This window comes from Macrotis lagotis, chromosome 1, assembly GCF_037893015.1.
Source record: "Macrotis lagotis isolate mMagLag1 chromosome 1, bilby.v1.9.chrom.fasta, whole genome shotgun sequence".
Classification (NCBI taxonomy): Eukaryota; Metazoa; Chordata; class Mammalia; order Peramelemorphia; family Peramelidae; genus Macrotis; species Macrotis lagotis.
Window position 1 is genome coordinate 515,180,034 of NC_133658.1, and position 15,005 is coordinate 515,195,038.

At 38.6% G+C, this 15,005-nt stretch overlaps 1 long non-coding RNA gene across 1 annotated transcript in view; it reads right to left on the reverse strand.

Moving 5' to 3' along the window:
- The window catches only part of LOC141506938 (uncharacterized), a 39,485-nt gene extending 25,319 nt beyond the window's left edge, over nt 1–14,166 (reverse strand). Inside the window, exon 1 of the long non-coding RNA XR_012474024.1 lies at nt 14,015–14,166. This is a non-coding gene — a long non-coding RNA (uncharacterized LOC141506938). The remainder of the gene's footprint in view (nt 1–14,014) is intronic.
- Between the last annotated feature and the right edge of the window lie 839 nt (nt 14,167–15,005).

Genomic DNA, 15,005 nt, shown 5'->3' on the forward strand with positions numbered 1-15,005 from the left:
AGCTTCCTGCCCTAGTTCATGACTTTGGAATGGGCTGGTTCCATTGCATAAGTGATCTGCCAATTTCTCCAACAGTCAGGGTAGGGTGTCTGTTGGCACACTTGCTTAGCACTTGCTACTGGTGACCAGATAGAGTCATGAAATAAGGGGTTACCACTGGAAAGCTGACTGAGGCTAAGTAGCACTCATCTTGGTTAAAAATTGGGGTCAGATCAGCAAAGCCTAGAGTGGGACCCAGATTCATGGACTCTAGTCTATTTTCAGGGGAAGACTGGAGGGAGTGGCCCCAAGTTGCCAAAGGTCATGACTCACTCACTGTACCTACAATGGGTCCAACTATGTGAAATAATGAAATGATACAGGTCAGGCTTGGGTGGAGTCCCAGCCATGGAGAAACTGGTTTGGTATCTAACAAATAAAGGATCAGGAGACACCCAGTCTCAACCTATCAGGAAGGAGCAAATTTAGCCTATTGGTACTCAACTGGCCTTGAAACTTAAGAACAGGTCAAAGTACATAGGTGTTCGGTTGACTATTGTTTACAATAATTTGCCTGAATAAATTCCTTTTAAATTTAGTCTTCCATTGGAGCAGGACTTTTATAAATACACTGTCTTACTTCACTGTCTACTTCTTTGACCACTCTAAACTAGATGAGTCAGATAATCAAGATCAATTAGTAAGCACCTAGGGGCAGCTGGATGATGCAATGGTTAGAGCACTAGCCCTGAAGTCAGGAGGACCAGAGTTCAGATTCAGCCTCAGACACTTACCAGCTATGTGACCTTGGGGAAATCACTTAACCTGCATCCAGGGCCATCTCCAGTATTCCCGATTCATTTCTGGTCACTGGACCCAGATGGCTCTGGAGGAGAAAGTGAAGCTGGTGACTTAGCACTCAAATCCAATTGAAGTGCTCGCCATGGTATTACCTCCATGATGTCATGGTCTTTGAGAACAAAGCACACACATCATCATTAAGGACCTATATGTCAAAAGGGCAACTAGAGCGTACTATAGTGTACAAGGTGCTGGAGTCCGGAAGACTTATCTTCCTGAATTCAAATCCAGCCTCATACACTTAATAGCTGGGTGATCCTGGGCAAGCCACTTAACCTTGTTGCCTCAGTTTCTACATCTGTAAATGTGTTAAAGAAAAAAATGGCAAGACACTCTAGTATTTTTTTCCAAGAAAATAAAAAATGAAGTCACGAAGAGCTGGACAAAACTGAAAAATAACTGAACAACAACAAATATATGTCAGATACTTCATTAGACACTGAGAATACAAAGAAAAAAAGAAATAGTTCCTACCCTATTGTATACATGTAGATTTTATATTTTATTATAGTAATTATATTTAAATTAGTATATTATATATTATGATATTATATTTTATCATATTTGGGTTTTTATATTATTAAACGCACACAAAGTAATTTGGAAGGCAAGAAATTAGTATTTGAGATGATGCTTAAACAGAGTTTTACAGGAAAGAGGGAGGTGACTGGCTGAAGGGAAGAAGTGTACTTGCTCCAGACACAATTTCACTGCCCAGAAAAGTCAGTGCAAGGGCTCAGAGACAGGAGAAGGGGGAGAGGGTTGGGAGGGGGGAAGTCCCACAAGAGTCCACCCTAATCTAACCCACACCTGAAGAGGAGTTTCTCCTTTTGCATTCCTCACACATAGGCTGTTACCTAAACCTCACCCAGTGACAGGACCCCCCACTAATTCCCAAAGCTGTAGTCCATTGTATTTTTCAGATAACTCAAATTATTAGGGAAGTTTTCTTTGTATCAGTCCAAAATCTGCTACTGCTACTTCCAATTATCATTGGGGCCAAGGAGAACAAGTCTGATCACTCCTCCAAATTAAAGACTTTCAAATACTTGAAACAGCTTGCACCCCGTTAAATTTGCTGTAGGCTGTTCACCCACCATTTCATCCTCATATGACATGTTCTCCAGTCCCTTCATTATCCTTTTTATTTTAATAAACATTTAATATGCACCAATTATATAAAAGGTACTTTGCTATATATAGTCAGTCCATAGATGAAAAAGTGCCTATAGAGACCTTACATTTTACTCTATGGTAGCAAAGCATTGCTTGTGGACACTAGCAGTTTCTACTTGTATCCTATGAGTCTCCCAAACTTGAGAACTTTTAGATTTAGCCATAATTTATCTCAATAGATTGTACCCAACAGCTCACATCATCCCAAGTCTTTATTTTTAATTTATTTATTTGAGGTAATCTAGGTTAAATTATACAGATCACTCTCCTAACTTAATAAGCTTCAGTGGTTCCCAGTTACCTCAAGGATCAAATATAAAACCTTGGTTTGGCACTTGGCTTCTTCCTATCCTTCTTATACTTTACTCATCACTTTTTTTTTTTGTTGGCTTGGGGTTAAGTAACATGCCTAAGGTCACACCGATTGTAAGTATCTGAGGCCATATTTGAACATAAGTCCTCTTGACTTCAGGACTGGTGCTTTAAATCTACGATGATGATGATGATGATGATGATGATGATGATGATGATGATGATGATGGTGATGGTGATGGTGATGGTGATGGTGATGGTGATGGTGATGGTGATGGTGATGGTGATGATCATCCAGATTTAGATGACTCCAGAGGAGAAAGTGAGGCAGGTCAATATGACCAGTAAGGAAAATGATCAGTGTTGGAAGGGATGTGGGAAATTTGGGACACTAATGCATTGTTGCTGGAGTTGTGAATTCACCCAACCTTTCTGGAGTGAAATTTGGAATTATGCCCAAAGGGCAACAAAAATGTACATACCCAGCAATATCCCTACAAATACCCTGAAGAGATTTTGAAAAAGGGTAAAAACATCACTTAAACAAAAATATTCATAGCAGCCTGTTTGTGGTGGCAAAGAATTGGAAATTGAGTGAATGTCCATCACTTGGAGAACAGCTGAACAAATTGTGGTATATGTATGTCATGGAACACTGTTGTTCTATTAGAAACCAGGAGGGATGGGAATTCAGGGAAGCCTGGAGGGATTTGCATGAACTGATGCTGAGTGAGATGAGCAGAACCAGAAGAACATTGTACGCCCTAACAGGAATGATGATCAACCTTGATGGACTTGCTCATTCCATCAGTGTAACAATTAGGGACAATTTTGGGTTATCTGTAATAGAGAATACCATCTGTATCCAATTGGGGGAAAAATTGTAAAATTAAAAAAAAACAATAAAAAATTTTTAAAAAAGAAAGTGAGGCAGGTGACTTAATACAGCACCACCACACTCAAATCCAATTCATTTGCTTATCATGGTATCACCTCCCAGCTGTAATGGTGTTTTTCAAGCATGAAGGACAAACATCATCCATCAGGCCACCTAGCTGCCCCACCCAAGACTTTCTTTGAAAACAGGACAAGTGTTTTAAGCAGACAGTATAAATGTCAGCTCATAGACAAATAGGTAAATCTTTGTTCATCAAAATAAGAATTTGCTCAAACACCTAACTACTTTATACCTAGAAGTTACCTTTAATCATTTCCATTATGAAATGACACAAACCATTGGCAAGCAGACTAAACAGAGCTATGGTTCATGAGAGGGAGCTATATCTCCCAGAGAAAATATTAGGAACAGAAATTAAAGTTGAAACAAGTTCTTAATCCTTGGAAGGTGTTGTTAATGTTGTTCAGTCACCCCTTCAAAACCCCTTTCAGGGTTTTCTTGGCAGAGATACTAGAGTGATTTGCCATTTCCCTTTTCAATGGATCCATTTTGTCAGAAGTTAAACGACTTACCCAAATTCACTTGTGTGGGGAGTGACTGAGCTAGAATTTGAACTCAGATCTTCCTGGGAAGATCTTCAGACCCAGTGCCCTATTCAGTGAGCTACCAGCCACCTCTGTTGTAGGAGTGTGGAAGTCTTGGGTTCAGGAGCTAAGACAAAGCAAATAAAGACACTTCCTATGGTTTCATTGGGCCAATATCACTTTTCTCAGCTCAATACAGTGTATTAGAGATTTGATGATTACGTTCTATAGGAACTGGATAGTCATTCAATGCAAAAGAAGTAGACATTTGTTTGACATAGTTTAACTCATACAAGGGAAAACCATGTTATCAGTCAACAAGCATTTTTATGTACTTACTCCACAGGGTTTGTCAATTTATTGGACATGTGGAGTGAGAGGGAGAAGTCAAAGATGCCATTGAGGATTCAAGTCTGAATGAGTGAGGGAACAGAGGTGCTCTAGACAGCAGTAGGAAAGCTCAGAGTTTTGGGGAGAAAGATAGTGGGTTCTGTTTGGACAAGCTAAATTTGATCTGCCTAGGAGACTTCCAATTCAAAAAGTTCACCAGGCAAAAAAGTCTCAGATATGAGACTGAAACTCAGGATTGAGATGAGACTGGAAAAGTAGATGTGGGAATTATCTATATAGACAAGATAAATGAAACCATAGGGACTGAGCTTACAAATCAAGATAGCATAGAGGGGGAAGAGAAGACCCAAGACAATCCTTGGAAGATGCCTGCATCTTAACTTGAAACAACCAAGGGCAGGAACATAAACGGGAGGAGTAAAGAGAAGACTACTAGGGCAGCAAAGGACCACCCCCCCTCCCCAAACAAAACAAAAACAAAAACAAATCCTTTGAGCAGAAACAGATACTTCCAAAATAGGATGGGAAAAGATAGAAAAGAGGCATAACCCAGGATGTTACCAGGGTCTTGAAGGGATCATGGTTGCCAATGTAAAGAAAGAGAAAAGTCTTGTGAGAGCTCACACTCCAACTTAGTGCATGATTACACCAAACTCTTACTATACCTCTCAGGGCTAGATGATACAGTGGATAGAGCACTGATCTTGGAGTCAGGAACATGGGAGTTCGAAACCAGCCTCAGACACCTGTCACTTGCTAGTTTTGTGACTTTGGGCAAGTCACTTAACCCTGACTGTCTCGCATCCAGGGCCAACTCCAGTCATCTTGATTCATATCTGGCCTCTGGACCCATTTGACTCTGGAGAAGAAAGTGAGGCTGGTGACTTAGCACAGGACCCCTCACTCAAATATGATTCATGTGCTTGTCATAGCATCACCTCCCTAATGTCATGGTCTTTTTCAAATATTCCAGGTTGCATGAGTATGACTCCTGAGTACATGATCACTCCAAGTAGCTCAGGGATATTAAATAGGAATAGGGCTTTATGATGAAAGGCTGAGTCTCTATCTACTTGCTTTCTCATTCTTTGTTGTCACAATCAAAGAAAATTGCAAGGGAGATGGAAGTTTTTAACATGGAAAGTATCTAATGTAGAAAATTCAAAAAGAAAGAAGGGATAATTTTTTTTTAAATTATTCATTTTGACTAATAAGGAAATATTGCCTGATTACACCCATATTTAATTATTTACCATCTCAGGAAGGGGGAAAGAGACAAAATTTGGAACTCAAAACTTTAAAAAAAGTTTTAAAAATTGTTTTCACATGTAATTTGAGGAAAAGTAATTTTTTATTCATTTTGAACTTAAATACAAAAAGACAAAAAAAATTTCCATTCACAAAAGAGGAGACAACGTAATACCATGAATTTCCATTTCACAGTTTACCTTGTGTATGTATGTATATATTTCCATTTCACAGTTTACCTTGTGTATGTGTGTGTTATGTGTGTGTGTGTGTATGTGTGTGTGTGTCTGTGTCTCTGTAAACTAAGGGATCTTTCTATATAAAAGGTCTAAAAACGTCAAAAGCTTTTTTTGAACTAGCTAGTGTATTCAAACTTCCAAAAACAAAAATTCAACTGAGCCTCTTGGCATTAGAAAAAGAGAAAATTCTAAGATAAAGATTGGGGGTGAGAGAAGATATCAAGAATATCCTCTGAGCTCCCCTCCAAGGCAGAGAGAGAAAATAAAATCATTCTTTTCAAAATAGCTATCAGGAGCTAGAAAAAGGAAAAAAATATTTTCTTGTGGCATCTCTCTTTCTGTGTCAATCTGTCTGACTTTGAAGACATTTATTGTTTCTCTACCTGGGTTAGAGATATGCACAAAAGATCCTTAGGTATTTTCTTTAAGGATCAACTTGTCATTGAAAGAGGACAAGGTTCCATGGACAACTCCTGTAAAACATATTATCATGTTTTGGTTTGGGAATAATAAGCAGATTCTATTTTTCTATATCTGGCTTCTTGTTTTAAGCCTAGATAAGGACTGGTTCCAGATTTCTCATACTCTCCAAGAGGTGAATAGGTTTATGGTTAACTGAATAGAGGAAGGAGGGCCCTTTCCAGGAAGGAAAATTACTAAGCCTTCAGGAAAGGTCTATTTAGGAGTCTATGTAGAAGTCTGCTTCTCCAATTTTTTGATACTGGGAGTTTGGGGATAAAGGGGTCCAAAATCAAAATCAAGTTGTGCCACTTATTCTCATTGAGATTATGTCCGGGGCAGCTAGGTGGCGCAGTGGATAGCCCTGGAGTCAGGAGTACCCGGGTTCAAATCTGGTCTCAGACATTTAATAATTACCTAGCTGTGTGGCCTTGGGCAAGCCACTTAACCCCATTTGCCTTGCAAAAAAAAAAAAAACCTAAAAAAAAAAAAGATTATGTCCAATATATCCTGTATAGATCTTGTACGATTATCACCAGTTTCTCCTGTATACATAATTATTTTAATGTTGTCTCCCCTATCAGACTGTGAGCTATTTCTATGTGGTCTTTCTATGTATTCCCCATGACCTAGGTACTTAATAAATATTTACTGACTCACTAACTGGACAAGTCATATTACGTTTCTGAAACTCGGTGCCTTCATCTGTAAAATAAAGAGGACAAGTCTCCTCCTAATATGAGTCTGTGGGTTTATGAGCTTCTATCTACCTGGGTCCAATTTAATAGTGATATATGTACCATTCAGAATGACGATTTCTATCCTAACTCTCTTTTACTACTCTGCAGTCTTTGATATTGCTATTTACCTCCTTCTGGATATTCTCTCCCTTCTTCCTCTTCTAACCCCTGAAGTCCTTCTTCCAAGTTCTCTCCTTTTAATTCTATTTTTTTTTCCTGGCCTCAGTAACCACCTTGATGAAGATGCTTTCCCAATTTCTATCTTCAGTGAAGTTCTAGACATTAACTTTCTGTGTTGAACCTTCACTTGGTTATCCTCCATCTGCCTGGCATCTCCAATTCAACACAGCCAAAACAGAACCTGATTTTTGTCTCAGATTGGTTCCTTGTTCTAGCTTCCTTATTTCTTCTCAGTTTGGCACTACAATTCACTCAGTCACTGATGCAATAAATATCAATATTTTATTTGACTCTCCAGTAATCTTCACTTTCTACATCTAATGAATAATTGCCAAGTGCAAAAGCCTTTACAATATCACATTCTTATTATCTGTCTCTCCCTTTCTAGTCCCATTACCATTACACTCCAATGGACCACTGAAACAGTCTTCTTCCTGGTTTACCACTTCCATTTTCATGCCTTTCCAATACATCTTTCACATAGTTGCCATCTTAATATTTCCTAGAGATAAATCCGAATATCGTTCGTTCCTCTTCTAAAAATTCTTTTAAGGGGCAGCTAGGTGGTGCAGTGGATAAAGCACCAGCCCTGGAGTCAGGAGTACCTGGGTTCAAATCCGGTCTCAGACACTTAATAATTACCTAGCTGTGTGGCCTTCGGCAAGCCACTTAACTCCATTTGCCTTGCAAAGAAACCTAAAAAATAAAATTCTTTTAGAGCCACCAGATGATACAGTGGTTAGAACACTGGACCTGGAGTCAGGAAGAATCATCTTCCTGAGTTCTAATCTGGCCTAGCTGTGTGACCCTGGGCAAATCATTTAACCCTGTTTGCTTCAGTTTCTTCATCTGCGAAATGAATTGGAGAAGGAAATGCCACACTACTCCAGTATCTCTGCCAAGAAAATCCCAAAAGGGGTCACAGAGTCAGACACAACTGAAAAGACTCAAGAACAATTCTGTAATGCCTTCCTATTGTCCACTAAAGAAAATCCAAACTCCTTGGTTTAAATTTAAGGCCCTACAAGATTTGATACCACCATAGTTTTCCAGTTATAGTTCACATACTGGCTTCCTGTGCTATACCTGTTATAAACATGAAGGTTTTTCTACCTCTGTACCTTTACTTATATCCCTAAAACCTCGAATGTCCTCCCCTTTCCTTTATCTTTTAAAATCCTAAACCATCCTCCAGGATTAAGCTCAGGTGGTATGATCTTTAGGAGGTCTTCTCTAATTCCTGCAAGCAGAAATGATTTTTTCTTCTTCAAATCATTGCAGAACATTTGATGCCTCCCTTCTGCTCTAATACACTCTATTCTGTACTGTCAGAGGAAGCTGAGTGTACAGGGCTAGGCCTGGAATTCAAATTTTATCTCAGACACTTATTAGCTATATGAACTTAAGTTAATTGCATCACTTCTGTCTGCCTCAGTTGGCTCACCTGTAAAATGTGGATAATGGCACCTACCTCCCAGGGTTGTTATGAGAGTAAAATGAAATTTTATATAATCTTATATAATATACATAACATACATATTGCTTCCCTCCCATTGCTACAGTGTATTTGTATATGTGTTACAAGCTTCCTGCTAATTTTAAACTCCTTAAGGCCCATTATCATGTCTTAATTATTTTCATTTCTATCTCCAAAATGTAGCAGAGTATTCTGCACATAGTAGACACTTAATAAAACAATCACTGAATGAATGAAAGGATGAAAAATAATTGAAGAGGGAGGACAAAAAAAAGATAGAGCAAGAGAATATTTTAAAAAGGAGATTAAACTGCTCTGCCTCTAATAGAATTATTATAGTATACTGCAGATTTTTTTCTTTTCTTTTTTTGTTTTTTTGTTTTTAAGAAATTTGATCTCTGAAATAGAAAGTTATGTTTTGCTCATTAAGGAGCTCATGGGGAGAGATAAGTTTTCTTATCTCTCTGGCAATGTTTTGTTTGGACTGAGGCTCCCTGTTTATATATATACATACATATATATATGTATGTGTATATATATATATATGGCTCTTTTTTCCTCTAAGTCCTTTTCTGCTCTCTGGACAAGGTATACTGTTTGGAAGTTTGTTTGTCTTTTTGTCTGCTTTTAAGTTTATTTTTTCCTAAAAACAGCAAGTACAGATAAGAGGAAAGACGAAAAGAAAAATCAGCCAAAAAGGACTATACTGAAACTAGGGGGTCGGAACATCTGCTAGTTGAATACCCATGTCTTCAATAGGCAAAGATTCCCTATTCTAATCAAAGATTTCCTGTGGAGCACTCACTGTTACTGTGAAGCTACTACTCTCCTTGCCTGCTTTGTGAAATTCGACTCCTTTTTGTCCTAAATCGGGCAGATTTGCAAGTCCATGCATGACCTTGTAATGCAGACTTACTTTTTACAGAAACCACAGACGACATATGGGTTCTCCCATCCATCCCATTGTTGGGCACACCTGAGATCAGCCTTGTAATTTCTCTGCTATCCCACTGCCTGAACAAATGCATTCACCCAGTTTGGTTTCCTGTGTTGGTGTCTTTTTTTGTTCCTTAAACCACTATTCCTTCATGAAATATGAGAATCTTGTCTAAATATCATTGTTTCCTCCTTAGAGTAGAACAAAGAAAGTGGGGTTAAGAGCTAGTCATCCCTATTAACAGAAAGCAGGGTCACAGACAGGAATCAGGAAACATCTGTTTGTGTTTTGCTTCTTTTTGTGTTCTAAATGACTCACAGGAATTGAACCTTGAAGAGAGGAAGCAGGGAAAGAGAAGAGGGCATCTTCTGAGCTACCTGAAATCATCAAGCTGTAGATGGTACTTTGCAGATAAATTCACTGCAGAATTTGACTAGCCAGCAAAAAGGACAGTTGCAGGTAGAAGGACCACATCAGTCCTGCAGATCTGAGGCATGCTCTCAGTCCCTGGAGACTGCAGCATTTTCTGATGTATATTTCCTTTCTCTTTGTCTCAGTTAATATTTTCGGTCTCAAATACATGTCAATTCTCTTGTTTCCTAAGAGGATCACAAACATAACAGGTGCTTAGCAAGGAAGAAGAAACCAGCATTTTGAATGGAATGAGTCTCTATACTTGATCCTTCTCTACTGATGACAATAAGGTTTGAGGCCTAGGAGCAAGGGATTCAAAGAGAAGAGAACCAGAGAGCTGAGGCTTCTCAAAGGAGACCCTCACATCCTAGAGAGTAGGGAGAAAGGGCAGATCAATTAAGACAATTAACCAGTTCCCCACTATTACTATTTACTATCCCTACTATTCCCTCCTGAAGTTATAGATCTAAGTTATAGACCTTCTCCTTTGAGTTATGGTTTGTCCTTTCCCGGTCATAAGGTATACCTCAAGTTGGAATAGATATGAAGAAGGTAAAAGGGAAGAATAATGGGATTTAAGAGCAAATTTATGACAAGGCCATAACTAGAATCCAGGGCTCCTAATTCCTATACACATATTTATTTTTGTATGTTTATGTATATGCACATGCATATGTGTATATTATATATGTCTGTAGATATGTATGTAATATAAATAAAATTAATTCCTATATCTAAAATTAAATCTTCTCTATAAAATTTATGTATATCTCTTTCCCTGATTCAACCTCCTCAGAGCTTAAAGATTGAATTTCCCAGGGAGTGATTATTCATCTGGGGTCCATAATCCTAAAAACTATAATAGCCTACAAGCCCCACAAACAAGTTGACAGAATTAGCTCAAAGCAAATGCAGTGTGAAAGCATTAAAGGAATAGCAGCAAAATAAACTTTCCCCACAAACTTGGGGCACCCTCTCCTAGATAAGTAGAAGGAACAACTCCTCCTCTCAAGATGGTTTCTTCTAGAGTCAATTCTCTTCTGGTCTGTCAGGTAGATCTCTCTTCTGGTACTAGAGGGCATTGCTCCCACATTTATCCATTTTCTTCTTGTCATCCTCATGTTTCTTCCTCTGAACTCATCTGGGTTCTCTGGGCCTTTTCTTTTTTCTCCATAGTCAACTCCCAACAACCAGGCTAACTCTCATAGGAAGTCTGTCTGGTTTCTCCTTCTCATCCAGGTGGGTAGTGATTCCACCTCAAGGGCTTTCCTGAAAGGCTACACTCCAGCTTAATAATAACTTAATAATTTATAGATTGTCTCTGCAGGCAGGACCAGGTTTCCTCGGTCTATCCAACACAATTTTTTTTTTGCAGCTTCAATACAGTCCCAAGGATTTTTCATACTTAATCTAAATCCTATGATTGATATAAATGAAAGGCTGTGTTTGAGTTTGATTAGTTTCACCTAGTTAAGATTCCAAGGCATCTTAGCACTTATTTTAGCAGGATGACTTAATCAAGTAAGTTATTTAATAACCCCTGAGCTAATCCTAACTCTCAGAGTCATTGCCATGAAAACTTGATGGGCCTAGTACCAGGATGACTGTACCCAAAATTCCCTAAATTCCTGTAGTTTTACTCTTGATCAAAGCCAAGAGGGTGGCCCCACAGAACACACCTTGTGGGACAGACAGACCAGGATAGAACCTCCCTGGGACACATCCTGAACCATCTTGGCATGAGCAGAGAGCAATGGCCAGGAGAGGAAGGTAGAAGAGATTTTCAAATTGGGAGCTATGGGTGAGACCAGACCTAGATCCAAGTCATAGAACTGATCAGGCTGAGGTCACAGATAGCAGTGGGTGAGATGACTAAGTCCTTTCTCTACCTCCATCGCTCCAGTATAAAAGATAGCTCTGATCTTGTTTACCTATCTACCACTCACTTCCTCCTTCCTATCCTTTAATTTGTAAGAGTTAGAGTAAAAGGGAGGAAAGTCAATTTTATCTCCTTATGATTGCTATTCCAAACAAGTAATTTATGTTCAGGTTCTGTACTAATTAAGCTGATTTTTTTTTAATCCTCAGCATGTTGTTTGCTAAATGTTTGAAATGAGAGAGAAGGGGGAAGGGGCAAACAGGAGCAGACTAGTAAATGGGGCATGATATGCTTTTCTCCACAGTAGAAGCCAGAGGGTGAGGACCAGAACTAAGGAGACAGAGGATGCTATTTTCATAACCTTCTAAAGTGCATAAGCCATTCCTTAGATATAGGAAAAACTAATAATAACTGTAAGTGGGAAAAGCCCCTATACTGTGGAAAAAAAAGTCACATTAGCCTGAGGAAATCCTAGATTGGCCAGCTACCTCTGCTGAAGTTTGAATGAGCAGAGGGGGAAGAGAAGTGGAAGGATTTTGTAAATACAGAGTTGCAGCTGTCTTAGCTATCGGTATTTGGAGCTAGAGGGTTCTTGGCTTCATTCATGTACTCCCCCTGGTGGCTTTTAATTTTGTTCTTTCCTAATTGTTTTGGGACAGGACCAATCCGTACAAGCTCCAAGGCAGGTGGAAATGCTGTAACACGTTGCTTGTTGAATTTGTGGATCCAGTTTGAGGTCATTGTAACCTCCAGGTCCAACAACCATGGTGTGATGGGCCCTTGCAAAAGACTTCTAATTTTGATATTGTCTCATTGTTGAAGTCTCAGTTGAGCAGAGTGAAGAACTCACAAAACAATGACCCCAGAGTTATGGGGGACATAAAGTTTATTTACAAAATAATTATTACTTCCTTCAAAGAGTGAGCTATGTTGCCTATTGGAATTCTCCTGGAGGAAGAAGTAGGAAGTGACTTATAAAGATCAGGATTCTTCCCAGGACAGCTAATTATGGCCAAATGCCTCAGTTGAGAAATAGGGTACAAAGAAGATTAACTCAATAGTTTATTCTTTGTTAGCATAACACTTTTTCTCTTCATCTATACTGTGCTGAATACTCAAAACAGCCTCTTAGTCCAGTTAATTGGCCCTTCACTTTATTAATTCTTTTATCTCAGGGTTAAAAGGCAGCCTAGTGGAATTCTCAGAAACTGTCAAAATTGTATATGTACCTAAAATAAATTTTGCAGATCCTTCTCCCAACTTCCACTCTTAAAAAAAAAACCAAATGTTTAGTAAGTGAAAATAGTATGTTTTGTATATTAGTATATTATATATAATAGCATATTATAATATATAATAGTATATTCAGAGTACATAGTTTTTCCTCTGGATATGGATGGCATTTTCCATCAAAATGCTTTTATTGAATTGTCTTTTGATTGTTGTCCTACTGAAAAGAGTTAAGTCCATCATAGCTGACCATCACACAGTTCTCCCCACTTTACTCAGCATCAGTTCAGATAATTCTTTCCAGGTATTTCTAAAATCCACCTGTTTGTGATTTCTTACAGAACAATAGTATTCCATCATATTCATATACCACAGTTTGTTCAATCATTCCCCAAATGATGGGCATCCCCTCAATTTCCTATTCTTTGCCACTACAAAAAGAGCTGCTATGAATATTTTGTACCTGTGGATCTCTTCCCATTTTTATGATTTCTTTAGGATTCAGATCTAGGAGTGGTACTACTGGATCAAACAAAGTTTTATTGCTCTTTGAGTATAATTTCAATTTCCTCTCTGGAATGGTTGGATCAATTCATAGCTCCATTTGGGACACTGTATTAGTGTTTCAATTTTCCTACATCCCCTCCAACATTTATCATTTTCCTTTTTTGTCATATTAGCCAATCTGATGGGTGTAAGGTGGAACCTCAGAGTTATTTTCATTCTCATTTCTCTAATCAATGATGACTTAGAGCATTTTTTCATATGACTATAGATCTAACTCCCACTCTTAATGACTAGTCATATTGATGAGTCACATCCTTGAACTAGGATGACAGTGACTACTTCTCAGTTATAGGAGTACTCCTAAGGGACTGGGGCACATCTTTCTCTAATTTGTCAGCTCAAACTCATTCAAGTATGTTCTTCCTAATATCAACTAGTAATAACTAGTGTCCAGTTTCATTTAACATCAGTTATCTTTTTCAAAAGGATATTTATAGAAAAGATAGAGCAAGAATAGAAGTATAAATATTCTTTGCCCAATACCTGTGATGGTACTTAGTCCCTTGAGAGAGTAGGCTTAAACTAAAACTCTTCTGAATGTGGCATAGCTGATGGAGAAGTTCTTCCCTCATTGAGGACCTGACATCTTGGGGGATGTCAGTTGGCCAGTGGGAAGGGTTCCACTCACAACTGAATTAGATCTCTATCACTCAACTGTGCTGTCAAACAACAAACTCCAGCCTGGATGCTGGCTCTGGGAGCCTAATATTTCTTCATCTTAAAGCAGGAAGGAATAGAGACAACTTGGACAGAAATAACTACAAAGTCATGAGTTAATAGGGCATGTGGTAGCAGCCCCAATCAGGCAAGAAAGGGCAAAGACTTCTCATCCTGCTAGGAAGATTACAACAGCCCTTGCCTTATAATTTAAAAACAGCTATGCAGGAAAGAGAAAACACCTGAAGTCTGCAGGAGGATTCTATCAACATTGAGCTCTATACTTGCTAAGTGGGTTCATTGACCAGTCTCTCTAGACTCCTGCAGCCCACCCATTACAAATTAAACTCTTCCCTGATTAACTTGTACTGCACTCTAGAGAAAACCAGGAAAGGTTTTTCTCCCATGAACTAGCATCTTCATTGAATTGTTAGCCCCAAATTAATAGACTTAAACAAAATTACTCTTTTTTGGTGAAAATTACTCTTAATGACCATGTAATTAATTACTATGATCAAGTATAAACATTTCAATAGAATAGAAAAGCCTATTTTAAAGCTCACTGCTAAGGTCACCTCATGAAGGGAAAAGAAAGAGGGGCAGTAGTGATGATAATGATGATGAAGGTTCCTCTCACTCGCAGCTATAACTGCTAAGTTGCTGTTCAATCTGCCTCAGCTCCATTCCCTTCCTGACATATAATTCCTTTCTCTCCATTAATTCTCTGATTCAGGCACTCATTTACCAATGTCTGGATTTTACCTTTCTTCCTACCATTTTATTTTACCCCCAAACTTGCCTCTTTATCAAAACCTAC